Consider the following 14,345-nt stretch of genomic DNA (forward strand, 5'->3'; position numbering starts at 1 on the left):
ACACATATTCATTCACTCTTTCAAATATTTATTCACTAATTCACAGATAATCATTCACTCATTCAGATATTCATTCATACATTGATACTCATTAATTCCCTCATTCAGATACTCATTTACATATACTCATTCACAAACATTCATTCACTCACTCCTTCACATATACTCATTAATTCATTCTTTCGTTCAATCTCACATACTCCATACAGCCTCCCTCACCCCCTTACCTGAACTAATGATGTACGCACCGCTCGCAGAGTTCTGCAGATCTGCACAGGGGAAGCAGACGCGCAGCAGGGTCATGTGACGTACGTCACATGGTTCCGTTGGATTCCTGCATCCCCCTGGCGGTAGAAGAGACGCTGCTCAAGCGCGTCTGCCAGGTAAGTAGCGGGCCCGCTGCTAGAGTTGCGGGCCCGGTCGCAGTTACTGCGGGCTTAAGGGGCATGTGCCCCTTTTGCCCTGCATTAAGGACAGCCGCATAGGCCCAGTCAGTCCAGTCCTGACTGGGCCTATTTTAAGGTAGGGGCCTGGAACTGCAGCTCCATTAGCCCTTAAGTCAATCCGGCCGCGGCCCTGCCCCGCCCGGGCACACTGGGCATTTGCATGGCCAGTCCGGGCCTGGCAGGGACAGTCTGAACATGCCCCCGGGTACGCACCGTTAGTACTCTAGCAATCGGGACTGGAACGGCGGGAATCCGGGGGTGCGTGTGATGCTTTTATTATTAAGATATTCCTCGTTTGGATAAGGAATGTTACTAAAAACATGACACCTGTGGGAGAAAATTTCCGTTGCTCATGGACAAATACTGTCCAATTATGGATTTACTATATCTGGCGTGAAGACATATCCTTTTTTTCCAGCTTTTCGCGCACACTGTGAAAACAGCCGTGCATTTACTGCAGGGTCAAGTAACATTGCTTTACGTGACCCTGACGACTCCAAGCCTCTATGAGTATGCTGGTCCATTTTTTAAGAAAGTTGAAGCAGCCCGGGGCAATTGCCAACCTTCCCCTGAACACCATGTGCTTCTTTATATATTCTGCTGATTATCAATAAATAGAGGTAAAGTGGGATTGTGTAGCTCTCAAAAATACAGCTGTGATAAAGCATTGCTAAATATATCTTTGCTTATTTGTTTACATATATATATATATATATATATATATATATATATATATATATAAACATACATATGCACACGAAATTTCCACTTAGTTGAATTTTCTTTTTGTTATAATTAATATATTATGTAAACTGTACAAAAATAACTGTGTACAATAGAAAACAATTCCGTTGTATTACATTCTTCATAGAAAAAGAAATTTCACCCTGATGACATATACATGAATCTGCTTAAAATCACTTAACATGAGCTCCTAAACACTATTGATGTATTAATTACAACAATCCAACTCCTAAACAGTATTTTATTTTCTTTATAAATGTATCTTACAGTACTGCGGAATATGTTGGCGCTATATAAATCAGTTAAAAATAATATAACATGTAAGATTTACTTTACTAAGCGATTAAAGAATTTACCAAGATTTGACATCCCGAAATAAATCAGTTTAACATTATTCCAAGCTACGCAGAATACAATAACAGTTTAAAACTCACCATCATTTTACTACTTTATAAATCCAAAGTGTCCCTGTGTACTAACTTGATCTGCATTATATTCAGACCCATTTGTACAAAAGAATACCAGGACTGATGCATGTTCCAATGCTTCTATGTTGTCTTGCCAGATAATCATTAGAACAGAACCTGTACAATACATGTTATTCTTGGGATGAAATGATATATGCGTATTTACACACACACTCTGGAAACAGCCCTGTGTATAGGTATAGGTAGGGGTATGGTCTGGTGGTGTCTCCTTTTAGTAGGCTTGTGGAAGTATGAGAGGCTGGGGATTTGGTCCCCTGACCTGCCAGCAAACATCCAACAGAGGATACAGCTTTCCTTGGAACTCTGTTTGGAATGTGTATAACGGTATCAGTTCATCTGAACTATCTGCATTGTAAAAGGTGAGTTCTCCCTTTTCATAGTTCAGGAAGATACCAATGCGCTGTGGCCGGCTGTTGATGGGAAGCAAGACACTGGGAGATGCGAAGGCTTCATAGATCCGTCCTTCTTTGAGCCCAATAAGCCAGGCACCAGAATCAGGTGCTCGATTCAGCTTGCCTTTGCGGCTAACTGTGCCTTTCACTACACCAATTCTCCACTTTGGCTTGGACCCAACAATTACCTCCCAGTAATGTTTACCTGTGGAAAAACCACGTGTTGCCAGCACACAACTGCTGTGGTCAAAGCCCTCAGGGTTGCTTCCCCGGCGGGTGGCCAGAGAACGGCACTGCACCATAGAATCTCCTTTGGACAGTTCTAAAAGAGGATGTGCAGTGAGGGGGTCCAGCTTCAAAATTTCCGGAGCTTAGGAAAACAGCACAAAACACAATGTTTGAAAGATATACACAACAGCTGAATTCCAGATATAACAAGACAATGGCACTGCAAAGTAAATTCAATGCATAGTTGTATACACTTTCAATTCCAAGGTAGGCAGCAGGTTATTTCAAAGTAACAAGGAATGCCACAGCTCCACAACCGCAACTAAGCAAAGACGAAGGAGCAGGCTGTATTTTATAGGAGAGATCCAGAAATTTGGTCACGTGATATTCTAGCGGTGTTTACTTTTAAGCAATGTGCGTGCCGCACACACACACGCTCTGCACAGAAGACCTTCACAAGGAATGCCATCAGCGACTAGGCTTTAGACGGCAGGTGAGTGACTGGCTAAAAGGCTGACGGTGGGGGACATCATTGACATTCTAGGGAAGAGTGAATGCCGCTTGTCTACTCTTGATGGATTGTTAGGGTTAAAGTGGTATGGTTTCAGATCAATTAGGCATGATTTCTGAATCAAAATGCACACTGTCATTAGGTGCATGAGCATAAATCACATGAACATTGATTTTCAACTAGCATATATATATTTGGCTGACTTTATTCCCATTGTAGTCTACAGAGCATGTGCCAGAAGCATACTTAAGTATGTTTCCTGATTTTATTTACTGGTTTAAGTAGAGACAGCCAGGGTACGTGGAAACTTATAACAAAAAAATGCATGCACCGATTTGGAGGTCATGCAAGATTTTGCAGGTATTTCATTTGGAGATTAGATGGTCCCGTTGTTGACTAGAGGAGGGCAAATACTTTCACCAGTATTCCAAAAATGACAGAAGAGGCCACTTTGCTCCCTGTGGAGAACTCTGCTCAGACAATGTTTCAAAAAGTAGCCAAGTGTCATTGTAACATCAGTAAGCAGATATTTGCAATTTCTGCACTACTTGCAAAGCTAAAAGATGTGTCGGAGAATAATATGAATATGAGCATAATTGTGTCACCTTAGCAGTAGCTCCCATAGGCAGTGGCGGAACTACCGGGGTCGCAACTGCCACCGGGCCCTGGAGTTCTGCCAGTCAGGGGGGCCCAAGGGGTGCCGAGTGGTTGCTGAAAACCGCTCGGCAACTCTTGGGCCCCCCTGACTGACAGAAATCCAGGATGCCTCTGTTCCCCGCTGCTGCCGCCGCCTGCCTCAGCGCTGCCCAGACTACAGTGTTGGGAGCGTGAGGTGTTTATCTTGGGTGCCGGCGCTTCACGCTCAGCAGTGAAGCGCCGGCACCCGAGACAAACGCCTCACTCTCCCAACACAGGAGTTGATGGTAAGTGACCTACAAAGGGGGGGTAGGGAGGGAGTGGGTAAATCGTGAGAAGGGGGGGTAGGGAGAGAGAGGGTAGATCGTGAGAAGGGTGGGTAGGGAGGGAGAGGGTAGATCGTGAGAAGGGGGGGTAGGGAGGTAGAGGGTAGATCGTGAGATGGGGGTAGGGAGTGAGAGGGTAGATTGTGAGAAGTGGGGTAGGGAGGGAGAAGGTAGATTGTGAGAAGGGGGGTTTGGAGGGAGAGGGTAGATCATGAGAGGGGGGTTAGGGAGGGAGATCGTGAGAAGGGGGGTAGGGAGGGAGAGGGGAGATTGGGAGAAGGGGGGGTAGGGAGGGAGAGGGGAAACTGTGAGAAGGGGGTAGGGAGGGAGAGGGTAGATCGTGAGAAGGGGGGTTAGGGAGGGAGAGGGGAGATTGTGAGAAGGGGGTTAGGGAGGGAGAGGGGAGATCGTGAGAAGGGGGGTTAGGGAGGGAGAGGGGAGATTGTGAGAAGGGGGGAGGGAGGGAGAGGATAGATCATGAGAAGGGGGTTAGGGAGGGAGAGGGGAGATTGTGAGAAGGGGGGGAGGGAGAGGGGAGATAGTGAGAAAGGGGGTGGGGGGGCCCTTAACAGATTCTCGCACCGGGGCCCTGAGGTTTCTAGTTACGCCCCTGCCCATAGGAACAAAATATCATGTGTGACTTTTAAAATGTATTAATATGTAACACATATGTTTTGAGGACACTAAGGAAACCTCTTACTTGGCAGGATCCTTCGATGTAAGCGCTTCCAAACTGTGAGCTTAATGTCATCTTGTCGAAATCCAGGCTTGAAGGAGACAGAGGTGTAAGATGTGTCAGTTGACCGTGGAAAGGGTGTCTGTGGACTGAGAAATAAAAAAATAAAAATTCACTATGCAATAAATTTTGCAACATTTTGCTGTGAAATGTTCCATTTCTGCCTTTCTTACCTGGAAGTTACCATGGTGTAATGCTGTAAACAAAAGCAAATGACAGGAGTTAGGAGAAGGAAACTGCAATGCGTTATTTTCAAAATAAAACAGTAATAGTGGCTATTTTTACTTAATGCATAGTGACACCAGGGAGTAGGAACATTCAACTTTACTACTAATTCTCATTTAGTGGATACAGTCTGATCATTTTTATAGTTTTTTATATCAATAATACAAGCGTAAAAAATTCTTATCTTCCAACATCCTAAAAGTAGTATCAGATAGAAGATATTCTATTGGTTGGAATAGAGCTGTCTTCTTTGACTGAACATATTGAAATGCGAGAGTCTGACAGGCAATAGGCAAATCAGTAAATATCATTTACAGAAACCTTTCTTGGACATTGGTGAGGCCAGTGTATTCTTTGGACAGTAACAAAGAGATGCCTGCGAGAATGGTTGATTTATCTCAAATTGCAAAGGTTGGAATGGTGAGCAGTCATTTCAGGTTTTAATCAATATATTTCAAAAGTTCGATAGTTTCTCATAAGGAGAACCCATCTGCACGGCGTCTAGACTTCACTGGCATTAACAGTGCTGTCTTACCCGAATGAAATTTAAGTGGTTCTCATTGCCCAAGCTTTGTAGATCTCTCTCTCGTTCGCATACTGCGCTCAAGATTTCCCTTTTCTGCCTCAGCTGAGTCTCAATGGAGCTGATGAGCTCTGCAGCCTTCCTCGCTATGACCTTCAGAAAGTGAGACTCCTCTTTTGCAATGTATCTTTGCAGCTCGCAAAACTCCTTGCAAATTAAACGCTGGAACACGTCTGATTCGTTCTGTAACATAAGAAACACTTTTTTTTTTTTACAACCAAAAGTAGTTTGTGGGAGAGGTTCCTTGGTGAACACAGCAGGACAAAAAAAAATGCTAAATAATCTTCAGAATTGGAGACAGACACCCCAGAGATGGGGCATGCATGCCTGCCTCATGAACAGAAAAGTCTGTATTGAACGGGGATTATATAAAAAAATCAAAAACTGATGCACCTTGTGATTCTGTGGCATGTCCTATTCTGAAGAGCGGTCACAAGCATCACTGAGGGAGATTTTGCCTCTCGCAAGATGGCGGCTCTCTTTATAAAAATCAACAAGTTTCCAACAGAGTCTCTCCAGACCTTCCTGGGAACTCTGGGCAGGTACTGCATTAAACTATGCAAGTCAATTGCGTCCAGCTTTCTAATCACAATGTGATTAGAATCAAAAGTTAAAAAAAATAAAATAAAAATGTGGTAACATTTAAAATTAAAGGGACATCCAGTTCCAACAAAATGTAAAAAAAAAAGTCAAAAATTAAAAAAAGTTTATATTTATGAGGAAATGCTAAAATTAGCTATACATCTTCCCAAAAATCCTGACATGGGAAAAAAATGTAGGGTTTTATGTGGTAAATTGAATAGGGCATAGGCTCACACTGGCCAGATGTCCAAATGAGAAAAAAGCACACTTCCCATATGTAGCCGGGAGATGTTGCAGAACATTTATTGGGGTATTCTTTGGCAGTTACATATACCTATATATAGGGCTGTAAATTCATACATAAATTACAATGTGTGGGAAACACAGTAGAACACAAAACATTATTACCACAAACTTTGACAAAGGCTGGAGGTAGAATTAGTGCATATGAAATACCCTGGGGTGTCTAGTTTTTTTTCCATTCACTTTTTTAGATGAGCTAAAATTAGATGATATGATCAAAATTGTATCTGAAGAAAGCCCTTCTTGTTCTGAAAAAAATAATATATAACTTGTGTGGGTACACTAAATGAGAGAGAGAAAATTACAGCTAAATACAACCACCACAAAAGTGTTAAAACAGCCTGGGTCACGAAATGTACAAATAAAAAAAAAAGCCTGGTCCCTAAGGGGTTAAATCATATCCTACATGATGCATATATTCATATAAACATACAATAGAGTTATTTCATTTTATGAGATGAAAGGATATTAAACCCAGGGTACATTAATGTAAATGGTGAAATCTCCCTGTTTACCTTCTAAGTATAGTCATCTTATCTAGGATTTGTACTGACTTTGTATTAGGGACTGTTGAAACAGAATATGATTCATCCACAATGTTAACTTTTCCCTACTGTGGGTTTCCTGTATTTTAGACTCACCTATACAACTATGTTTCCTGCACCGAAGCCAACAAAACTTTATCTGAAATCTTATGAAGGACAAGCCACAAGGACATCAGACTACCTATGTGTGACTGGCTCCCTAATCACTATGTGTTAAGGAACATGTGGGTGTGCGTAAATAAATATTAGGTACACAATGATCTAACTAGTTAGTCACAAACTCAAGGTATTTCTTTGATAAACAGAAATCTGTGTGTCATCTGGTTTACATAGAGAGTTTCAGCTAAATACAACCACCACAAAAGTGTTAAAAGCCTGGGTCACGAAATGTACAAATAAAAAAAAAGCCTGGTCCCTAAGGGGATATTTATATTATAAATATCATCATGATATATGATATCACTCAGCCATTTACTTATAGTGATACATAAGATCACTCAGGCAAGATGACTGTAAGTGACAAGCAGGAGCATCTTTTTTTTACAAGACACAGAGGCCGCTGCCCAGTGCTCAAGAATCCTCAGGGGCCGATATACAGCTACCTCTTACTTCAATCTCAGTCTGTTCTATGTGCATCTCCGGTCTGGCGTGTGAGCATCCTGTGCCAAGGAGTATGTGTGTCTCATAGGCTATAGCTGCCTACAAAACTATTTTATATAAACTTACCTTATTTCTTTGTATTAGAAAGTAATACTTTAAGTGCAACAAGGCATGTACTGTTTGAAAAAACACCATATATGATAGCAAAATGCAACTGGTATACAGACACACACATAAATATATACAAACGTAAAGAAGCAAATTCTGGCCTAGCCCCAGAGTTGTGATCTGTATGGGAGAAGCAGCAGCCGTAAGGATTGTAAACTTGTGAGCAGGGCTCTCTCCACCAAATGTATCGGTTTGTCTTAGTCTGTCAATTCTTGTCTTGTCATATCCCTTGAATTTATGTATTGTATTAAGCGCTGCGTAAACTGTTGGCGCTATATAAATAAAGGATAATAATAATAATAATAAAATTGCGGCAGTGAAAGGGGGATGCAGGTGCTGCATACATCACTATACATATATTTACACGATTGTGCAACTATTAGATGCACCCCTGTAATAACAATAGTGTTACAAATGAGTTTACGCGTTCAGTCACTTACTGTGATGCGTGTCTTGTTGTTGATGAGTTTACTGATTGCCTCCTCTAGGTTCCTCCTTTCCTTCTGCACTTCTGTGATCAGCGTAGACACCTCCTCCTGAAACACAGCAAAGTCCAGTATACCCATGTTTATAATACACTGAACGTCAGCAGCTGTATTACAGCTTCATTACATCTCTCACACACACACAGCATGCAGGACTAAGTTGCAACTATAGGGACAGTCATTTGGACACCTCTTAAGTAATGAGAGTGATGTGTGATAGGTGTGAGGGAGTGAGGTGCTTTGTGTAATAGGTATGGAGAGTGAGGTCCCTTTAAACTAAAAGACCTTAAAGTTAACACCCCTTCTGTCATGTGAGAGATTGGAGCAGATGCTTTCAACAAAAAAATAAATTATAAGGAATACGTTTATGTAAGACGATGCCACTGTAGTACATGATAATATAGGAATCTAGGAAAGTTGGAAAAAAACATCTATGTGGAACATTTTAGCTAACTGCTTCACCTCTTGAAAACATGTTTACCTTCATTCTGCTGTATACACTAGCCAGTGGAGTGATCTGGTGGTGGTGATGGTCTCCAATAATACCACAGAGACCACAAATAACCTCCTGGTCTTGTTCACAATACAAGCTCAGTGGGTCATGGTGTTCAGGGCAAGTCTCTGCCCCTGTTTCTTGCTCATTCAACATCTTCAGGGTCTCAATGAGATGCTTAACTGTAACATTAGGGGGAAACGTGCAGTCGTCAATCTCATTTCGACACACAGGACACAGTAGATTGATTTTAGATTCCTTCAACAGACCCCACAAGCAGTCCCTGCAGAAGGAGTGTCCGCACTGTAACATAAGAGGGTCCTTGAACACTTCCAGACAGATTGGACATGTCAGTTGGTTCTGTAAAAGAGGGAGTGTAATGTTACAAGCCATCTCCCTCTGACAATCTGCAAAACATGAATATGAGAACATCAGTTTACAGTGTGCAAATTTATTGAGCTAAAAAATGAAATGTGCTCTACAGTGATATGTATAATAACTCAGGCAAGCATGATCCGAAACAAAAACCTCTCGTTATTATATAATCCTTATGAAATAACAAATAAAGCAAGATGAATGCTTCTGCTTCTTTGAATCTGAATTTTTAATCCTCTTTATGCTATTTGTTTCAGATTCCCTTTACCTTTATCTCTCCTTTTGAATTTAAAAAAAAAAGTTTTGACAGCTGGAAGGTGGGAAAATCCAAGGATGGTGCACAAATAACTTATCTTTGCTTTTTACTTTCTGTTCCCTAAGCCTGGTCTCCCTATACTATCTCAGTGCTCCTTCGCTCTACCACCCCCTATCTCACTGTCCTTCTGTTCCCTCCAACTCTATCCTTCTACAGGTGTGTCCCCCCTTTCTACAAGCACAGCCATTCTAATCTTCTACTCTCACAAATCTGCATGCTTGGTTGAAAGCTCTGTCCTTGAGGGACAGAACAAGCAGGTCAGGTCTTCAAATGCAGACGTTTTACCTGATATTTAGCAAATACTTAGGGGCTGCGATAGTCTATGGGGACCCAGCAGTGGAAGCAAGCATTACATACATGTATAACAATGTTACAATGCTGTAATATGTTACAGAATGATTACATGATGCGCACCAGGTTGTGCATAATTAGATCCATCATTTGTGTAAGACATACGTTCTAATGTCCTTTATTGGTAGGGGCCACAAAAACATCTGCTTCCATTTATAATTAACAATTCTGACCAATGTTCTACCTCAATTTGCCCAAACTCTGTACATATTTGGAGATGATCCATCAAATTCCAGTCTAATTCAAAAGTCCAACAACTGTTTTTTGAGTAGTCTGGAATGTAAATCCTGATGGCCAGCGGCTCAGAGCATATAGATACAACTCCCCAAATACAAACTCTAATGTATTATTACAAGCACAGTACCTGTGTATAATATATATATATATATTATACACGCACGCACACACATACAACCTGTGATGACATGTGTAGGGTAGAGCTCATATGACCAGGTAGCAAGTCATATAAGGAGTGGCCTCTGGGGGACAGGATATATTCAGGATTTGTGATTGGATCATACTATTGTCAATCACAAAGTACAAGATGACCAAGCCCATGAAAAGTTCAGTGTATGCTGCTAAATAGTGTTCAGTTTTCTTTAGGATTTACGGTTAATGTTTATTTGCTATTTAAATTGTAAATAAGCCATTAGAAAAGGAGAAAATAAAATATATAAGAGATCCTGGTATCTCAAACATGATTTACACATTTAAAAAAATATATATTTGTAGTATTAAAATTTAGTTTCTCAAATTCCTCGGATTACCTTACTCAATATATTATTAACTCCTGTTAACTGGCCAATGTATACTATTTATAGTTAAACAATATTCTAAAGATTAAGGTACATCAAAAATAACCATTATTAGTAACCAGCAATTCCATTATTGCCACAGACACAAAAAAAGAAACAATGACATAAGTGTGACTTAATTAAATTAATAGTGTTATGTAGAAAAAGTGTTCTTATCAGCATAGCATTAAATAGTCATCTAAGATCCAATACCATTCTACTGGTGCTTTGGTGACAAGGCCACTTTTCAATATGAGTGCAGAAAGTTTTAATGAAATAACACAAAACAAAATCAACCCACAAGACAAATGCATTGATTATAGCAATCTAATGTCTAGATTAATAAATTGCATACAGAGCCACACATACAGACAAGAGTAAGATCAGTGAGAAAATACATTTAGAAATTCTGAAACAAATGGTAGATCTATATACAGACCTGTTGTTTTTCTTTCTTGCTAGCACAACTGCTTAGTTGGATAGTGTGTCCTATAGTGCCCTAGCTTGTGCCTTATCTGCTAAACATGTGATATGGATGAGAATGAGGTGTTCTGTGTACCTATACCAAGAGGCAGAGCCATGCAGAGAACAATAGGGCTTGATGTTTCAAAAGCCATGTTAACCCTATCACTTCCAAGAAAAAAATCATATACCTATTACTTTAGTAGACTTACATTTAGGGCCAGCCCTAGACCAAATGGCATCCCAGGAAAAATATTCTCTTCCCTTTCATTCTTTTACATAGTTAAGGGACAAGATTAGGAAGCAATTAAATTGAGGAATTAGGGCTGATAAAAAAGTGAACATTTTTGAATTGACTAAGGGGGCTGTTAAAGCTAAAGGCGATTTGTCCTGAGTTTAGAAATACCCAATGGTTTTATGGTTTGTTTGTTTGTAGCGTTTTGTCCCCAAAGCTGGTCATTCTGCCCCATGTGCTATTTCAGGTGTCTTTGAAGCCGGCCAATGCAATTTATCCCATAAAACCATATATTTTTTAAAATTAGACATCCCAAGCTATTTCAAATGCTGGTATTTTATCCCTTTCCATGAACTAATTCTACCACCAGCCTTTATCAAACTTTACGGTAGTAAATTATTTTTTTATTTTTTCCACACACATACTTCAGTTATGAATTTACCACTTCTGGTATATGTCCCTGTCAAACACCACCCCAATATGTGTTCAGCAACATCTCCTGAATACAGGGATATCCCACATGCATAGGTTTGTCAGATTGTCTGGCTGGTAAAAGGCTACTTTTGGGACATGCGTAATACAGGTTTTCAACACGGACTTTTAGCATCTTTGAAGCCGGTAACTCAATTTATCCCCATGAAACCATATATTTTTTAAAAGAAGACAGGTTTTTCAAATTCTGGTATTTTAACCCTTGTCATGCACTAATTATACAACCACACTTTGTCAAACATTGTAATAGTAATTTATTTATATTTTGTTCACACACATATAAATATACAGGTCCTGGTATGTGTCACTGTAAAACAACACCCCAATATGTGTTCAGCAACATGTGGGGTACAGTGATACCCCACATGCATGGTTTGTCAGGTTGTGTGGGGTCTAAAAGGTAACATTTGGGACATGCGTAATTCACTTTTCAATTTGGAATTTTGACATCCGGTCAAAACTTTTTTTGTACCCAACTTTCAGAAGGGGCAGGCTACTAGAAAGCCTGGCCTTTCTCCAAGAAGGGATTTGATCTAGCACCGTTAAGTGAACCCTCAGCCACAGAATAGGCACAGGGGACACTTGTCAGTGCAAATAAAGGCTCATAAAAATGGTGCAGCAAAAAACGCAATATATATACAAAAGTGGAGCAGGAACAAAAAATAAATAAAAATGGGCAGATGTGTGGTACAGCAGTTACCAGGGCAGAGTGCAGGTTTTCCAGGACAATCTGGACAGTAGAACATGGTGTTCTTTCTTTGCCCTCTGCTGTAGCATACCCTGCATCTTTTTTGGTGATTCTGCTTCTTCTTTGTAGGAGGAAGTCTAACAATAAAATGGGTAGCCCCAATTCTGCTGGACTCAATCACCGCCCGGGGGGCAGGTGCATCTTGGTACAAGATACCTGAAATGACTTGAAGCAGAAACTGCAAAAAAAGAAAGTTGCATTCCGGGATTTGTTTTTTTTGTGCAACCTTCTTGTACCAGGCCTTTTCCTTCCTCATAATGAGGAAGGGCTGTAGGAGCTGATCTTACAGATCAACCCCCACCCATGTTGTTATAGGCCCTGATGCACACTGGCTTTCTAGTGACCCCAGCTCTGCCACGGACAGAAACCTCCACAGTTCTCTCATTGTGGATGGTGCTCAGCATGCACACTTCTTTTCTGTCCGTGAACTTCAATGCCAAGAGCTCCTCTTTACGTAGAGCTGAGGACTCCCCCTTTCGTAGTCGGGTTTGTGCCAGATGTTGTGGGAAACCCACAAAGTTCTTTCTTATAGTACCGCAAGCTACTGTGTCAAAACAACACAGCAGCTTGAACATAAGGGGGAATATTAGGTCCCAATAATCTCGGCACTGGATACCTTCTCCTACCCATCGACTGTGTGTAAATGGGGGTAGTAAGCAGTGTTCCCTCGAAGCTGTGCGCTTGTGCGCACGCACATAGCATTTTTACAGAGCACACACATCCAAAAATTGTGCGCACAACAGTTTTACCCAATAAAAAAAAAATATATATTATTTTTTTTGATACTTTATGCGGTGCGGATATTGTGCGCACATAATTTTGGCTCTGGGAAAATTTTTGCACACGAGAAATTTTCTGCGCACGCCACCTAAGAAAAATTAGATGGAACATTGGTAGTAAGGATGGGGCTGGTGCTCCAGTAGGAGCGGATGGAGTTTTTTTTTTATAATTTCCATTAGCATAGTTAATGCCCAGAATTTTTTAATGCCCAGGTGCACTGCCACCACTACTTGTGGCAGCGGCCCCAGCAGCCACAGATACATCACTAGATGTATCTGTGAACTGACCAACGTCAAAATCTGTGTGACGTTGTGGCCTCAGAAAAATTCATACGCCTCCTCAGCAGTATACCTGCGCTGCATCATAAAATAATTAACCCCTAGCCGGTAAAAAAAAAAATACAGTAAGCAAAAAGGTGCGGGATCAATCACTGATCTACAGCAAAAATGGGTAAATGGTAGCTAAAAATAATATAAAATAAACCCTGAAAAATAAAAAAGTGTACAAACGGCAAAAAAGTGCTGATGTGCAATATCACTGCCTATGCAGTGATCAACAGTAAGGAAGGGGTTAAATAAAAAGAGGGACTCTTATAAGAGCCTTTGTGGGCTGTTTTCATTTTTTATAATATTTTATAAAAGTGTACCTGCTTTTATAACCTCTCTCTCACTAAAAGCAAGTGATGGAGGGTGTCAATCACTGGATGCTGATGGCATCCAGCAACACCCCCTGAGTGACGACAGCGATTTGTAATTGCTTCTGAGGCTATTGCCAGGAAAAGGGCAGTGCCATCTTTTAAGTTAACCATGGCGGCGCCCTGCCGCTAGAAACTTAGTTTGAGAAACGATCAAAGGTCACGATTTCCGATCGCTTTCTAAACGCTTTTACCGGCGGCATGGCGCCACCATATTTAAAGAAATGCTGTCTTTTAAATTAACTATTAAAAAACGCTCCGGAGAGAGATCTAACCACTCCCCAACGTTTTTTTCTGTGTTGCTAAATGCTCTATGTCGAGGCATTCCAGCAACACCATCTGAATGAAGAAGGCAATCTTTGATTGCTTTCTGAACAAATTTAACCCCATGACGTATCAGGCACGTTATAGGTCGTTAACTGACACGTCAATAGATTAAGGGGTTAAAGCAGGAGGGTCTCTTGTGACTATGAAATGGTGGCATACCATATTTGTGGTATGGTACCATTTTATAGTCACAAGAGACCCTCCCATTTAATTGAGAGTGCAAAGTAGTTTTAACTTTTTTTTTTATATGTATAGTTGAACCAGGTATGTGCACCTCATG

General features: G+C 40.8%; 1 non-coding gene and 1 pseudogene across 1 annotated transcript; both read right to left on the bottom strand.

Moving 5' to 3' along the window:
* Positions 1–1,889: 1,889 nt before the first annotated feature.
* On the bottom strand, positions 1,890–8,884 carry LOC149289703 (E3 ubiquitin-protein ligase TRIM50-like; annotated as a pseudogene).
* Positions 8,885–11,980: 3,096 nt separating this feature from the next.
* LOC149289704 (small nucleolar RNA SNORA35) lies at positions 11,981–12,110 on the bottom strand. Its single transcript, XR_016277318.1, has one exon. It is a non-coding gene; the product is annotated as a small nucleolar RNA SNORA35 (small nucleolar RNA).
* Positions 12,111–14,345: the final 2,235 nt, after the last annotated feature.

Source organism: Sceloporus occidentalis, unplaced genomic scaffold, assembly GCF_023333645.1.
Source record: "Sceloporus occidentalis isolate IW3139 unplaced genomic scaffold, rSceOcc1.0.p SCAF_43, whole genome shotgun sequence".
Classification (NCBI taxonomy): domain Eukaryota; kingdom Metazoa; phylum Chordata; class Lepidosauria; order Squamata; family Phrynosomatidae; genus Sceloporus; species Sceloporus occidentalis.